Source organism: Mangifera indica, chromosome 13 (assembly GCF_011075055.1).
Source record: "Mangifera indica cultivar Alphonso chromosome 13, CATAS_Mindica_2.1, whole genome shotgun sequence".
Taxonomy (NCBI): domain Eukaryota; kingdom Viridiplantae; phylum Streptophyta; class Magnoliopsida; order Sapindales; family Anacardiaceae; genus Mangifera; species Mangifera indica.
This window is the reverse complement of record NC_058149.1, coordinates 2,968,095-2,984,992: the sequence shown is the minus strand read 5'-3', so window position 1 is coordinate 2,984,992 and position 16,898 is coordinate 2,968,095. Positions and strand designations below refer to the sequence as shown.

Below are 16,898 nucleotides of genomic sequence, written 5' to 3'. Positions count from 1 at the left end.
ACCTCAATGTTTGTAGAGCACATCCTCTAACAAACGGTGGTGTATGTGATCCTTTGACTTGAAGTCATAAAATTGTCATGTACATGGATCTATGTAGTTTCACAAAAATCTAACATAGTCCTTCAAAAAGGATTATCAAAATATTGAGAGATGTATAAAAACTACAGTAGATCAATAGAAAATTCATCACTATTGGGTACAAGAGTGGATAACTTTGTTAAGTAAACTATGGATGTTAGTTACAACTTGAATTTGTGACAATAATAGGATAGAGTTGTGACTTAATCTAATACTATCTAGTCATTGCCATAGAACTCAGCTAATGCAAATTGTAGATAATTTGAGATAAGCATTATTTTTATGTTTCAACCTTGAAACGGTATGAATCGATAAAAAGATCGAATTGTATGGTAACTGTATTGTTTATAGTTTATTGTCTATGGTTGACATTTTGTCATTTGGTTGGCCATGATATCTTGTTAGAGGTCAATGTTAGTTTGTCCACTTACCGAAAAAAAAATGTTGGTTTATGTGAAGATGGTTGACAGATTATAAATTCATCACAAATTTGTTCATTACCAGCATAAGAAATAGTCTATGGGTCATACACAAAAAATGTAGATCATAAGATATAGAGGCCTTGGGTTATACAAAGTGAATCATGTCCCAAATCTTACATAAAGATTTTAAGCTCTATAAGATTATTGGACTTTAGTGTGATTTTGTCTACATAAGGAATCTTACTGAAATAACTTAGAATTTGGGGGGAAGGGGCGTTAGAATGAAGTATTTTGAGAGTTAACTTTATCCAAATTGGATAGAAGATATTTGAATATTAGATAAATATCAGGTCAGTATGAATGGGTGTTCCAGTCAAAGGAAATGTCGTTTCTTATCCTTAGTTGACTTTATCAAATATTTTATAACATATCACGAGCATCAATCATAGAATTAATGTTGATTGATACAATATTGCATGAACAATTGTGCGTTCCTTACAAATGATCGTTACACAACATACAATTGTCCCAATTATATCACTCTTGTAAAAGACATTTGACCGCTTTTGAAACATTGATGAGTTTGTATATATATATAAAGATTGTATTACAAACTATATAGACTTTTTGTTGTACTGAAGATATTATGTTCTCTTAAGTGTCTAGCAAATACCCAGTGTTCCCCATCACCTTTCCATATTTGTGTGCCTTGTGTGGATTACCTCTGCACCAACTTGTGTTAGATTGGATAGCGATACACGCATTGTATTTGCAGTAAAAGATAAAGAGCTTCCAAATGTGCACAAGTCACTTAAAATACCCTATGCTATGTTTGTTGTGATTTTGAATAGAGTAGTATTATGTACATACGTTTTTACATAAATAACATTATGTTACTATATGATTGGATAGCTTCAAATTAAAGATAAAATAATATTTAATCATATGGTAACACTTTATTTATACACAGTTTTATTGTTTTGAATAATGCATAATATAATTCATAATCTGATCCTGGTGTTTATGGATGACAATTAAATGTTTGAAAATTTTTTATTTAATGATTCTGTTGCACTAATAAATTTTTTTGACTTCATAAGTAAAACCAACAAGTTTGATACCTTCAAATTTTATTTCATATACATATATATAAACTAATTTAAAATCGATGTATGTATAAAACTAGCTTCTTCACCTCTTAATCGTCTATCTAAACAAGTCTTTCTAACCATCACCTCTCTATAAACATCAAAAAGAAAAATCAATCAATTTGACCCATTTACCATATAATTGAAGAAGTTTATCTCATTATTTCTTCTCTTTCAAACCATAAAGTATAGATTTCTTTTCACACGTGAGATAGTTTGTTGTTGACCTTGTAAGATATTGAATTAAATTGCAAATTAAACTGAGAGAAATCAAGGCAAGAAGTTAATCACACAAGATACAAATTTACATGGTTTAGCACTATGTCCAAAATTTTTTTATTAATATATGTAACAAGAAGAATATTGTAATATATTTGTGATCATTTATTGACTTTAATGTATTTGTATTATTATTATTATGAACAATACTATGTGCACCTATTTTTGATACACAATTTATATACATAATGATGTGTTATTATGTTATTAGACGATTTTAAAACATATGTTATCATATGATAAAGAAATATCCAATCACATGATAACACTTTATCTATGTACATAAATTATGTATCAAAAATAAATATACATAGTTTTATTATATTATTATTTGGACTTATTTGAAAAGCGAAACTTATTACCCGTCGTCTTCTTTTTTTTTTTCAATCATATACTTGTTTTATGAGACCCCTTACAAAAGTTGATGCGTCCATCGCTGCCATAATTCATGGTGTTTAATAAAGACTTTGACTTGGACAAATGGTTGTCGGTGGCGTGATTATCATGTTTGTCCATGTTCATAAGCATAATCATTGTAGTTGTAGTTGGTGAAATAAAGACTAATAATTGAAAATTATAATGTTTACTCACAATGACACTTGACTTCACATCCTATTGAAGTCGTCATTGGAATTTCACATCCTAGTGAAATGAAGACTAATTGAAAATTTCATAAAACGTTTTCCATAAGTTATAACACATTAACTTTCTAACATTTTAGCTTTTACAAAATTGATAGAAATAACTTAAAATAATACCCCTAGTTGTTTTAATTAAAAGGTAGTCTTTTTTTTTTCACAAGTTTGATATTTTATGGCTCTCTTCTTATTTATGAGATGAAACTGTTCTTGTATGTATTAGATTGGGACACACTCACCCTTAATCTTTAGCCCTAGATTGTTTGATTAATTGTACTTATTAAATGAGTATCGATTTTTTGTACTCATTATGATTTATCATTATATAATCATATGTTATTTTATTCTTAATTTAAATCTTTCAATCACATGATGACACATTATTATAAGTATTTAAATAATATTTTTTTATAAATATATATAGTTTTAATCAATTTCACCTAATCAAGTCAAAAAAAAGTGGTGGGAACTCATTTATTATTGCAAGCACATGGAGGAAGAAAATAGTGAGGGCTGACGTAGATATAAAAAATAAAGGGTGTTAATCAATTGTATTAGGTAAAAAGGGTGGCGGCAAACTATTATATAAAACCCCCATTTTCTATCACTTGGAGACAATTTGAGAAGCACTCAAAATCTCTTTCATTTCTCTTAATCACCCAAATTTCGTCTCTGTTTCTCCTCCTTTTCTCTCTTAGTTCTCTTCTCTCTTTTATATATGATTGCAATTATTAGAACTATCTATCAATTAACTATATAACACTATCTACTTAGTTTATAAAATATCATAAATTTAGACCTGAAGTCTTGAACATTATTTGTAACCTAAAGTTATAAAATTATGAACATGGACTTGAAGTCTTAAATACGATTACAGTATATGATTTATAACCTGAAGTTTACAAAATCATGAAAAAATATATATAAGTCTAAAATCCTAAATTTCACTGAAATATTTATTATAACTAAATCTCACTTGCAACCTAAAGATTGCATAAGTGAGGAAAATAATGAAATAGAAATCTAAAATATTATGTAAGTTTTACATACTATAATATTATGAATATTACTCATAAAACCAGAAGTTCTGTGAATATAAGACAAATATGAACCTGAAGTTTGCACATAATATTTCCTCATCATATCACTAATTTTTATTTCTTTCATCAACCTGCAGTTGGTGAAAATGGCAAATCTTGTAAAACTTCAATATGTTGCCCTTCGATTAGACGAAGAAAGTTATTCTGAATGGGTCTTAGACACAGTTCTCCATTTACAATTAATGAGCCTTGGAGAAACAATAAAAGAAGGAAATAACGTATCCCAGTAGGATAAATCTAAAACTATTATTTTCTTTCGTCATCATATCCACGAAGGGCTACGAGCAAAATACGTGGATATTATGGACCCACTAGAATTATGGAGAAATCTGAAAGAAAGATTCGATCATCATAAATCAATAACATCACCAATCGCCCAATATAAATGGACTCATTTACGTTAATAAGATTTTAAATCTGTAAGTGAATATAACTTTGTCATGTTTAGAATTTTCTCCCGAATGAGACTATGTGGAGAAAAAATAACCGAAGAAAATATATTAGAAAAAACTTTCTCCACATTTCATCCTCAATTTTAAAATGAAAGGAAATGGACTCTAAAATTGAAATGTTAACTTCAAAAGCTGGTGATGGAAACATGTGTTTGGTCGATAGTACAACCACCCACATTATATTAAAAGAAAAGAAATTTTTCTTAACTTTATCACCGATGGAGACTAAAATAAATACTAATCAAGATCAATAAATATGAGTGTGTCCCAATCTAATACATACAAGAACAGTTTCATCTCATAAATTAGAAGAGAGCTATAAACTATCAAGCTTGTGAAAAAAAAGACTACTTTTTAATTAAAATAACTTATAGAAAGTTATTTCTATCAATTTTGTAAAAGCTAAAATGTTAGAAAGTTAATGTGTTATAACTTATGGAAAACGTTTTATGAAATTTTCAGTTAGTCTTTATTTCACCAACTACAACTACAATGACGATGCTTATGAACGTGGTCAAGGCTGCATGGGACATAGATGATAATCACGCCAACAACAACCATTTGTCCAAGTCAAAGTCTAATTATTAAAGACCATGGATTATGGCAGCGACGGACGCATCAACTTTTGTAAGGGGTCTCATAAAAAAATTAACTGATTAAAAAAAAAGAAGACGACAAGTAATAAGTTTCGCTTTTCAAATAAGTCCAAATAATAATAATAATACAAATACATTAAAGTCAATAAATGATCACAAATATATTACAATAATCTTCTTGTTGTGATCTGAAGTTCCATATCGCTCTCGTGCAGTCTACTAAGCTTGTATATAAACAGGGGCCAGAAGCCCTTTACTCAACAGACGTGTTTTAGGAACAAAACCGTACGGGCTTAAAGCTCAAAACAGACGATATCTATTGGGCTGTTTATAACACGTTATCAGCACGATTCGCGATGGAAGGATGTGTTGTGACCTGAAGTCCCACATCGCTCTCGTGCAGTCTACTGAGCTTGTCTATAAACAGGGGTCAGAAGCCCTTTACTCAACAGACGCGTTTTAGGAACAAAATCGTGCAGGCTTGAAGCCCAAAGTGGACAATATCTGTTAGGCTGTTTATAACACTTCTTATATTATTCATGTTTCTAAAATCGTTATATGGTAGTTTCCATGTCAATCATTGCGAATATATTAATCTTAATATGAATTTTTGATAATATTCATTGCAATATAAGTTTATTTTATTGTTGTTATAGCAATTTACAAGATTAATGATAATTTAATTAACAAATACATAAAGAGAATGATAATATATTTTCTTTTAAAACCAACTTTTAAGCAAGATCTTTAATTTGTACTACATCAAAGTTTTTGTTCAATCATATATTAACAAAAATATTTTCAAGTTGGCATTCAAGTTCAATTAGAGTACTTGCTAAAAAATCATATAGATAAAATTTTGTTAGACGAATCAATTTACTCTTAACGATCAAATGCAGCAAATGAGCCTCCAGAATCAAGGCACATTATACACAAAAGTAACTTTGTATTCACTTCGACCATCAAAATTATTATTAAGCTCTTGAAACTGTATTTCAATCTCAGAATAAAACAACTTAAATGGATGGTGATAAAAATTAGCTATTTCTTCATCTCTATGTCATGATCTCCCTCGAGTTGCTTACATATCATATATTTTAGTTATTGTTTCAAAGCAAGTGAACTTAGTTTGATTCAAATCAAATTCAAGATGAAGTTTCAGTTTGTCAGCTCGATTTAAGTTTGACTTGAATTCTCCTCCAGTGATTTTATTCATCCTATCAATAATCTATTTATTCTATCAATAAAAATATTCATCTCATCAATAACACTATTTATCTTGTTAGTGACATTTTAACAATGTCTTTAACATAATCTATAATTAAGATTCAATCATCACCAAAAATTATCGAGAGAGGTTAGAGATTTCGATGATAAAAAATTAAGTTTTTTTTGTTTTATATAATTATGACATAATGATAATTAATTAAAAATGCAAGAGACATTTCCATACTTTAAAAATTTTTTAAACCGCAAAAATATGTTTTTAATACAAGGAATGGATAAAATATACGTTTAATACATTTTGGTTAAAAAAAATGGAAAAACGTGTTTAAAACATGAATAATTCGTATTTTTACTAGCTAAGATATTAATAAAGACATAAAGTAGTTATATTTTTATATTGAATTAAGATAAAGAAAGTTTACAAGACAACATGATTTTTACAATTTATTATTACCGAAAATATATTAGATCTATAATTGTGAAGATTAAAACTCATATTACACAAAACCAATTAACTTATAATAAGGTTCAATCCACTATACTTATATACCACTCACTTTCACTTTTGTTAGATGTGTCAGTTTTTTCTTTTAGTCTCTAATGCCCTATCTCAAATGTAATCACTATAGGTTGTTAAACTCATCATTTGACTAAATCCATTTGGATGGGTGCATTGTCACTTGTATCCAAGAATATTTTAGGCTGTTAGATCCGCCGTCCGACTTATACTCTGATACCATATTGAAAATATATTGGGTTTATAAGTGTAGAGATTGAAACTTATATTACACAAAACCAATTGGTTTATGTTAAGGTCTAATCCACCACACTTATATACCACTCATTTACTCACTTTTATTAAATATGAGAGTCTTTTCTTTTCGTCTCTAACAATTATGACAAAATATTTTCAATACCACTCTTCGCAAAATTAATACATCTTATCCATTCATTAAATTAATAAACAATAGACATCACAATATATGTTAGACAATTTTAAAACTAATTACTTCTTTGTTTTATGCAAGATGAAGAATATGAAGCTCCACTTAGTTGCTACAAACTCAAATCTCTGATTCTCTGCTTCACCTATGATTATAAAATTATTTAATATTACTAAATTCCTTACCGCTTTGTGGTACAATGGTAGTCTTAGCATCCTTTAGAATCCTGGTTGTGTTCCCTATTCCAATTTCTTTGTAATTGTGAGAGTTTTTTTTTTTTTTTTTTTTGGACAAAAGAGAACAAATTAAGTTTTCAATCTTTTAACAATTCAATTTATTTGCCATAACTCCCCCTATTTTTAGTAATTGTGGTAGCCCATATAGGCCTAGTAAAAATGAAATTGTACAAAAATTGGGCCTAATAAAAAAATGTGTAACAAAATTAAGAGCACAAAATAATAAAAAAAAAATTCTAGGGTCCTAATATCATAAATAAAATTTATGAGTTAATAAAAAAAATGTCCCTTTGTAGGTCCATCACTAACCATCAGTTTTACCTTCAGATGAAAATAATCAAAAGAATGATTTATCATTTATAAATATGATGGTTTTTTGTCTCCGTAGAGACTGAATTTCTGTTTTTCCAAAGCTTGATCCTAAGATCATATTTTGGATATAGTAACAAAAAAGCCACCAAGCTAGTTCAATTTTTATGCTAAGCATATTGCGTCCAATGGAGATTTTGCCAAATTGTGTATTTTGTTGGACTCGAATTAGAGTCCAAGTACTCTCAGTGTAGTCTGGTTTCCAATGGGTAATGGGCTTTTACATAGTACAAATAAATAAGATTGCTATCCCTTTCTTGTTTTACAATTGGATTACTTCAGTTTTGATATAGTGTTAATTGATGTATGCATAAAATTATATGTCATATGATTATTATGATTTTGACTGATCATATAAATAGAATACATTGTGATACATGGAGTATAATACTTATTCTTAGAAGATTTATTGCCATTATTCATTTATTTTTGTTTCTTTTCTTCAATAATTACATTGAAAATGATGATTTTTCTTCTCCATATAACTGCTATATGTAGTTAATACAGAAGCTGTTATAAAAGCTGAGGTGGTCCATAACTCCCCATGTTTTTACTCCACTTCAGTTTTTTCATCCTTAATGATAGAATAAATATTTAAGTGTAATGAAAAAGGTCCCCAAGTTGAACGAATTTTGTCATAGATATACCATCACACTGAAAATTTGGATCACTTGGAAGAGCTTTTCATTCAAAGGAGTTTCTAGTGGTTTCTGCATCAAATTCATCTTACAATGGCTGAAGGTTGGTTTTAAATTCTAATTTTATTATATTTTATGCAATTTTGTTTCTATACATATGTATAGAGACTTAAATTTTTGGCTAACAAAATAATATTATATACCCTTATAATGAATATCAATTTAAATTCCAACCATAATATCTTATCATATAATTAGATGTTATTATATTTGAGATAATCTAATCAATAGTTGGCACGTTGTTATTGTATAATACCCTCAAATACGTTTCAGGGGTATTTATGTCTTTTGACCATATTTTGAAATATTTCCAATTTTATATATATATATATATAATATGGACGAAAAGATAAAGTTGTATATACATAAATATGGATATATATAAAGAGAAAAAAGACAAAACAAAAAAACTTCAAGGCTTTTCCATCATCTTCCCGTCTATTCCAGCAACCAACGTTCTTTATGCTATTTTCTTTCGTTTTGTGAAGATAAATGAAGGAATTGAAGGAGTTTTGACAGACAAAATAAGAAAAAGAAACACTTTAGAAGTCTTGGTAACCAAAATATCTCCCTCTTTTCCCTTTACCTATATTTATATGCATGTTATGTGAGTATGTTAGTGTGTTTTGGTATTGATTTAAAGTGGTTTTGGTGATAAAGGAAGCAAAACAAAAAGAAGGGAGTCAACTTGTAAAGATTTGGCTTAAAACAAGGTAAGGAGCATTATCCTTAATATGTTTCATGTTTTATGCTTTTGGTTCCTTGGATCTATGTTATAAATGATGATTTTGAAGTTGAGAAATGTTGTTTTGCCATTTGGGGTATCTATGTGTGTGATTTTGTTCATGGGAGAGAGTTGGATAATATTTACAGTTTTACCACTGATTTTGTCTCATGTTTTGGCTACCTTATCTAATGAATTATGAGTGTTATTATAACTTGTTGGAAAGCTCTTTGAATTCTCTTTTCAGTGAGATATAACTTGTATGAATTAGAAACCGTTTGGACTATTAAATGGCATGAACAAAAAAACTGTCTTACCAAATAAACAGTGAATACAGTTTTTTGCCACTGATTTCATCCCACATTTTGGTTGTCTTATCTGATGAATCATGAGTGCTATTATAGCTTATTAGAACTCTCTTTGAATCCTCTTTCCAATGATATATAGCTTGTATGAATTAGAGATCGTTTGGATTGTTAAATATTGTATGAACCAAAATGACTGATTTACCAAATAAACAGTGAAGATAGTTTTTTGCCACTAATTTCATCTCACGTTTTGAATGTCTTATTTAATGAATTATGAGTGCTATTATAGTTTGTTGGAAAGTTCTTTGAATCCTCTTTTCAACGATATATAGATTGTATGAATTAGAAACCGTTTGGACTATTAAATTGTATGAAAAAGAATGAACAGTTTTGTAAATAGTATTTGGGAAGAAAGAAAGAAAGAAAAGGAGAAAAAGGAAAGGAAGAAAGAAAGAAAAGAAAGGAAAGGAAAGGAAAGAAATGAGAGAAAAAGAAAAGAAGCAGAAAAGCAAGAAAAGGAAGAAAAGGAATTTGGGGCTCAAGATTCAAGGGTCGTCCTAAGAGTATGGTCTGGTGAGTTATGAATAGATTTAGATAGAAGCAAGATTAGTAAGATATAAGGCACGCATGCATGTTATGAACTATAAGGGGGCACTTTACACTACACCGCCTACAGTATGACACATCTGTAGTAGGACATATCTGTAGTAGGATACATCCGTTGTAGGATATAGACACCTAATAGGGTTCGCTCGCAGTAGAGCATGCTCGTAGTAGAGCTTAATTCAGATTCAAAAATAGTGTGATAAGAGAAAGGAAGAGAGCTCGAGCTTAAAAAAGTGTCAAATCCCTATAGTTAGCTTCCAGAAGTATCAAATAGACATCAGATGAGACAAAGTATAACCCAAATAGTAAAGAATAAACTAGATTATCCCTTTAATTTCTTATGGAGGTTATGATGTGAAGTTGAGTCCCGAGAGTGAGTTAGAACAGGAAAGGAGATAGTTTACTTAATTTTTTCCCCTTAATAAGTGTTCTTATCTCTCACTTCCTTTTCTTTCATGATTGTAGCTACAGGTGATCGAGGTAGCTGCGATTCAGGGCTAGGTCAGCGAAGATAGATCTGACTGGAGCAGGTTATCTTTGGTTGTTCTTGTTGACTTTTAACCTTTTTGAGATAATTGTACAGTTATATATAATTACTCCATGTTTTCAGATGCTTTCATATGAGATATATACATCTTTTGTTCGCTTCCAGATTTTCAATTTTCTTAGAATAATTTCTAAATACTTTCAATAATGAGTTGAATTCAAAGTAGTTTTTTTAAAGTAAATAAATAAATAAATAATAGAATCTCCGAATATTAATTCATAACATTTCTCCTCCAGTGGATAGTACTTCTGAGGAGGGATGTTACATATTGGTACCCAAATTGATGCTCAATATAAGTGCATGTAATATCACTATATCATACATATACATACACACATAGTCTATTGCTAAGTACGTTTTTGTAGGTTATACCCACAATTCAATCACTAAGAGGCAAGTCTTAGAGAGATGTCCTCGCGAATTTTCTAATACTAGCATGGATGGCATCTATGTATGTATGTTTTTGGATTTTGTAATGTTATTGCATTTGTGTTGCATATTTGTGTGATCACCAATGCAAAGTCAAGGTGAACCAGCTCTAGCACATTTTTTGCTCTCCACAACTTTCCTTAAGAGAATTTCAAAGAATGATGTTCGTAACAACACATTCTTGACAAACTTGGAATGGAATGACAATTTGAGAAGACCGATTACCATATTATTCAGTTGGAGAGTCTTTAATCCACCAAAATTCCAGAGGCCATAGCAAAAATGTCAAAGCTATGATAGATCTCTCACTTCAGCCATTGAGAAAGATTGAGCACTTTTAATCTTCATTGGAAAAAACCTGTTTAAACTCATTTGAACTGTTGCAATGGATCCGCTAAAAAGGTCATATATTTTACAAGGACCTTTCTGAATGGTTATTTTATAACCATTTTCTAGCAATTAACCAACACTAACAATGTAATAACCTTGGGTGAATGTAAAAGGCATTTCGGTCATTTCTTTATTTTTTGGTATTACATTTTATTGAGATTTAATTGTGTACACGTGTCTGTTTTTAGAGACTGTGTATACCTGTGCATTTTATATATATATATATATATATATATATATACACACACATAAATATACATATACATATGTATACAATATATATGTTTGTATTATCTCATTATCTCAATCCCAAAAACGATGCATGGGATGACCATGACTCCCAAAAATAAACTTGCTCTAGATAAAGAGTTGTCATAGAAGAACGCCACCTTCTGTATATATCCAAAAGAAAACACATTGCAGAGATTGAAAAAAAAATTTCCTGATTTACCCAATGCCCATCCACTAGAGAAGGAGAGGGCAAAACCTTCAGTGTACCATCAGGGGAAGGAAATTGCTGGGGAAAACTTTGCCACGCGAAGACCGTCGTAGTTGTCGGAAGACAGGTAGGCTTTCAGTCCATTATTCCCTCTTGCACCTAAGTTCTGTAAATTGGATTGTGTTGCTGCGCATGTATATATATTTCTAGATGCTTGGTTATAGTAATGGTATTTGCATGTTCTAATATATATGAAGATTGAATATACGACTATGTATGTAAATTCTGAATTTGTTATTTCTTGAGGATATGCGATGATGATCTGTAATATAATTGTTGAATAAATCTTGTATGAATTGGTGGAGTAAGACCATGAGTCGGTGATTAAATATGCAAAAGAAAGAAAAGAAAAAATTAATAAAGAAATTGGAGAAAGGAGGAAACAGGAGCCACCATGTTTGTTCCAAACAGGAAGACGAGGAGTGTGTGTGCGCAAATGGCCAAGCTCCATCATGCGTGAGAGGTGTGAGACTGGGCTTGGGATGGGTTGTCGTCCTTTGCCACCACCAAAAATCTCAGCAAACGGCGAAATTGTGCCAAGTATTCACTATGCACTAGAGATAGCAATTTAGACCTGACTTTAAGGGTCCCGACCCTAACAAAGAGGCGATTCCCTGATAAAAACGGAGAAAAGGGAGGGAATGGGGACGAAAAAAATCTCCGTAATTGGGGACGAGCTAAGAATGGGGATACATATGTCCCTGCCCCTCCCCTCCCCTCCCCTCCCCGCCCCGCCCCGCCGCGCCCGGCCCGGCCCAGCCCCGTCCCGACCTGACCCGACCCCACCTCACCCCACTCCAATAAATCTAATATATTAATATAATAATTTTTGAACTATTAAGTTCTAAAAACTTTTACATTATGATTAATGCATATTGTTAAATTTTGTGAAAACTTTGTATTTGAACTAAAATAACAACGAATATTTTGTAGCTCTTATAGCAAGTGATATTTTAGAAAAATATGATTTATTTTATTTATTGAAATACAAGAAAGAATTAAAATTTATATTTACGGATATAGAAAGGGGATTTTTCTTCGCAGGGAGGGGATGGGGATTCTTTGTTATCCCTGTAATAGGGACGGGCTAGAGACGGGGATTGATATCCCCTCCCCACCCCTCCCCGTTGCCATCCCTATTGTGCACAACACACACGCCAGACGTGGAGCACGCACTCCAAGCAAGAGCAAAATCATTGGGAGTGAAAATTTAATTTTTGCACGGTTGCACGCACGCGAGCCATGCATTTGGGCTGTGACTGCTTAATGGACAAATGAGTGTTCCTTTTATTAATTTTGTCCCATGATTAACAATTTTTATCATTACAAGTTGGACAAAAACAATCACAATACAACCACAACACACTCTTTGTGTGTATATCGACCACACTAATTCAGGGAGTTGTACTTTTAAACTACTTTTGATTTCGTCCAATGAGGACATTGTCTGATTACAAAGATCACAGAAATAATACCACACACCCAAAAAATAAAAAAATATATATAGTTTTGTAGATAATACACCAAACCAAAGTACCTGAAAAATTCGCCTCCTAGTTCTAATGTCAGGAAGAGGAAACTCAATCTTCCTGTCTATCCGTCCAGGACGCAGCAAAGCAGGATCCAGACTCTCAATTCTATTTGTCGCAAGAATCACTTTGACATCTCCTCTTGAATCAAAACCATCTACCTGATTGAGCAACTCCAACATTGTCCTCTGAATCTCACACTAACCAGCCAAATGTGCATCATATCTGGCAAATAAAATTACAACAGAAAGGTCAACCACAGCTGACAGGCAACAATCTGCATTGCCTTATGTTCCAAACATTCATATTAAAGAAAGAACCTCTTTGTGCCAACTGCATCAATTTCATCAATAAAGACAATTGATGGTGAAAGATCATCTGCAACTCTAAAGAGTTCTCTGACCAATTTTGGGCCATCTCCCAAGTATTTCTGAATCAATTCACTTCCAACAACACGCAAGAAAGTTGCTGATGTTGAGTTTGCCACTGCCTGAAGTAAAATAAAAGAACATTATCCAGTGTGAAAGATTAATCCAGCTAAAACTATGGTTTTTTCCCTGATTTGCCAAATATTGTTATTCCATTCGTTTAAAAACTTGAAAAACAACATTTCTGAATCTTGATCTCCATAGCAACTGAAAACTGACTTCATTTAGAAAGAGCTATGAAAGATCTATTGCGAAAACTATGGTATGTACTGTATCTGACAGTTTTACTCAAATATAGAGAAACATAGCTCGTACAGCAGAGAACAGTTGCTAGACCCAAAATATCTATATTAGACAGAGAGAAGCAGAAGTTGATAAAGCAATATCCTTATCTTTTGCACCTTACACCCTAGTGCTAGACCCAGAAGGAAGACAAATCAAGTCACCCATATAGCCTCTCCTAACACAATCACACCATGTATCAGAGTACTTAATGCTTCAAATATGTAGATAGAGACAATAAGTAGTAATTATAAATTGTGTAGATTTTCAGATTCTAATTAGAGTTACAACTTTACCTTCAGAGCTTAGAAATTTTTGTTAACTGTTAATTGTTATAGCTATTTATGTCCATAAATAAAATGCAATAAAAGAAGTCAACAAACAAAAGAAACAAATATGCACCTTGGCAAGCAAAGTTTTTCCAGTTCCCGGCTCCCCATAAAGTATAACTCCTTTAGGAGGTTTGATACCAATGTCTTCATACAATTCAGGATGAGTAAGTGGAAGTTCCACAGCTTCTTTAATTTCCTGTATTTGGGCATCCAACCCACCAATGTCAGCATATGATTCCAACGGGGCATTCTCAACCTTCATCACAGATACCATGGGATCAACATCATCTTGAAGAAGCCCAACCACAGAAAGGACCTGAACAGATAATAAAGAAAAAACCAATAAGAATTTCCATAATTTAATTCATCCAAAATATTTGGCATTCCTATTCTCAATGAAGTCATAAATACATTCTAAATGCTCTACCTAAATACATTCTTAATCGAATAACTTCACCCCTCTCCTTAAAATCATTCCACACATCATTCTGATTTATCTCCACATAAACAACACTTGAAAAAAATAAAAATAAAAAAACACAACAAAACCTCAAACTTGAAAAACACATTAATTCCATTTATACAGTTAAATCAAATCATAATCCAACTTAAACAAAACTTTCATTCTAACATACCAATATGTATTGCTAGTAAACAAAACTACAAATTCTCTTACCTACTCCAAAAATCACATCACTTAAAGTTTAACCCGCTTAAACACTTGCAATCAAATCAAACATGAATCCCATTTAACAATTTAAACTAAGTTAAGCCTTAAACCGCCTCCCTCCCAATCACTTGAAATTAAATCAAACCCTAATTCCCACTTCAAAAGTGTTAAAAGTACTACATTCAATGTCAAAACTCACACGGTTACAAGTTTTACCTACTAAACTCTTGCAGTTAAATCAAACAATAATCTCACTTAGTAAATTCTACAAATTCGGCATTCCGTGACAAAATTCACACCATACAAATCCTTTACCTTATACTTTAAAGCCCGACATTACAAAGCAAACCATAATTTGAAAAATAGACCTTAAATCCCACTAATAATTTGCAATTACATCAATCGTCAAATCCACCTCACAAGCGATATAAATTCATATCCTATTTCAAAGTTCACATAATTACAAACTCTAACCTCCAATTGTCAACTGCGACATCACAAATCAAACCCTTATTCCCAAATTCTCCAAAAAAAAAAAAAAAAACAAACATACCTTATTATGCATAAGAATAGCACATCCAGGCTCCAGCGGATACTTATCCACGAACGATAAAATCCCCACATAATACTAAGACAATCGCATGATTCTCATCAATCAACTCCTCCAAATTGCCCACGCTCATGGGTGTCCCACGCAGATCATCAACCTTCGATCGGTCCTCCTCATTCCTCTCCTCCTGCGGCTTCAACCGCTCTCGATTTGCCACGAACGAGTCGAAGCTTGCATTTCGTCAGCGGGGTCACGGTGGGGAGGCGTGAGGCGGCCTCTGAGCCCTTCTGCTTCTGTTGTTTGCGGCCGACGCTTGAAGGCGGAGCTGCCGGCTCGAATTTCTTGTCCTTCTTGTTATTTGAAGGGTCCTTCCGGTCACCGCCCCGCCGGTTAAGACCGCTTCAGGGGCCTTGTCCCATTGGTTTGGTTGGGTTTTGGGGTTCAGAGAGGGTCTGATTGGGCTCAAAAGGGCATGGTCTGCTACTATACTAGATCAGGTCCGGCCCAACCCGATCAACACTGTAGCCTGCCTATTAAAAATTTAAAAAAAAATTAATTTTTTGGCTTTGGGGGCCAGAAGCCGTTCAGGCCAATAGCCGCCGGCCTGGCAAAAAAAAATTAATTTTTTGTATTTTTTATTATTTTTTCTCCAAATTTTTCGCTCTCCTTTCCACTCCCAAAATTCATATATACACTCTCAATCTCATATTTTCCCATTTTCAAATTCTCTAAATTTGTAAACAATATTTTTCTACGTTTATAATTTAGTTTTCATTTTAACTTTATTAATCAATTTTTATTTTTTATATTTTCATTTATTAAAATATTTTACAAATAGATATAAAGTCAAATAAGTTCAATTTATTTGAATATTATGACGCTAATAATATTATTAATGATCCATGTGAAAAAGGAGCACGGGCACCAACATGTGAAAATAGAATAGCCACAAGCTTGATAGGAAGAAAAATAAAACAAAAGTTTATGGTATGAGACACTTCGAACAAATTCAAAAAATAATCAAAAGAAGAGTAATTTATTGAGCAGTGTGTAAACACTACAGTTTATGATTAACATATGTCAGTCCGGGTGGCACAAAGCATCTTCGTTGATATATTATAGATTATTATAAAAAAATTTCACACGAGATGAGAGAGTAACTTATATATAATTACTCATTCCATTAATTCTGATTGACAGTTATATAAAAATGTAATTGTAATTAAAATATTCACATAATGGCCTTAAAATTTATCAACATTAACTAATATTTTTAATGAATAAAGATTAGTGATTCTATTTTTGTAATGACTTTTGATAATATAAAAAATGATGATAGAGTTATTGAATTATACATTTGTTCTATTCAACTGAAGATTATTTTATATTAAATGTGTATATTATTTTATTAATTTAA

At 31.6% G+C, this 16,898-nt stretch overlaps 1 pseudogene; it reads right to left on the bottom strand.

Annotated features, from left to right (window-relative positions):
• LOC123195087 overlaps nucleotides 1-15,900 on the bottom strand; it is a 61,411-nt pseudogene extending 45,511 nt beyond the window's left edge.
• Nucleotides 15,901-16,898: the final 998 nt, after the last annotated feature.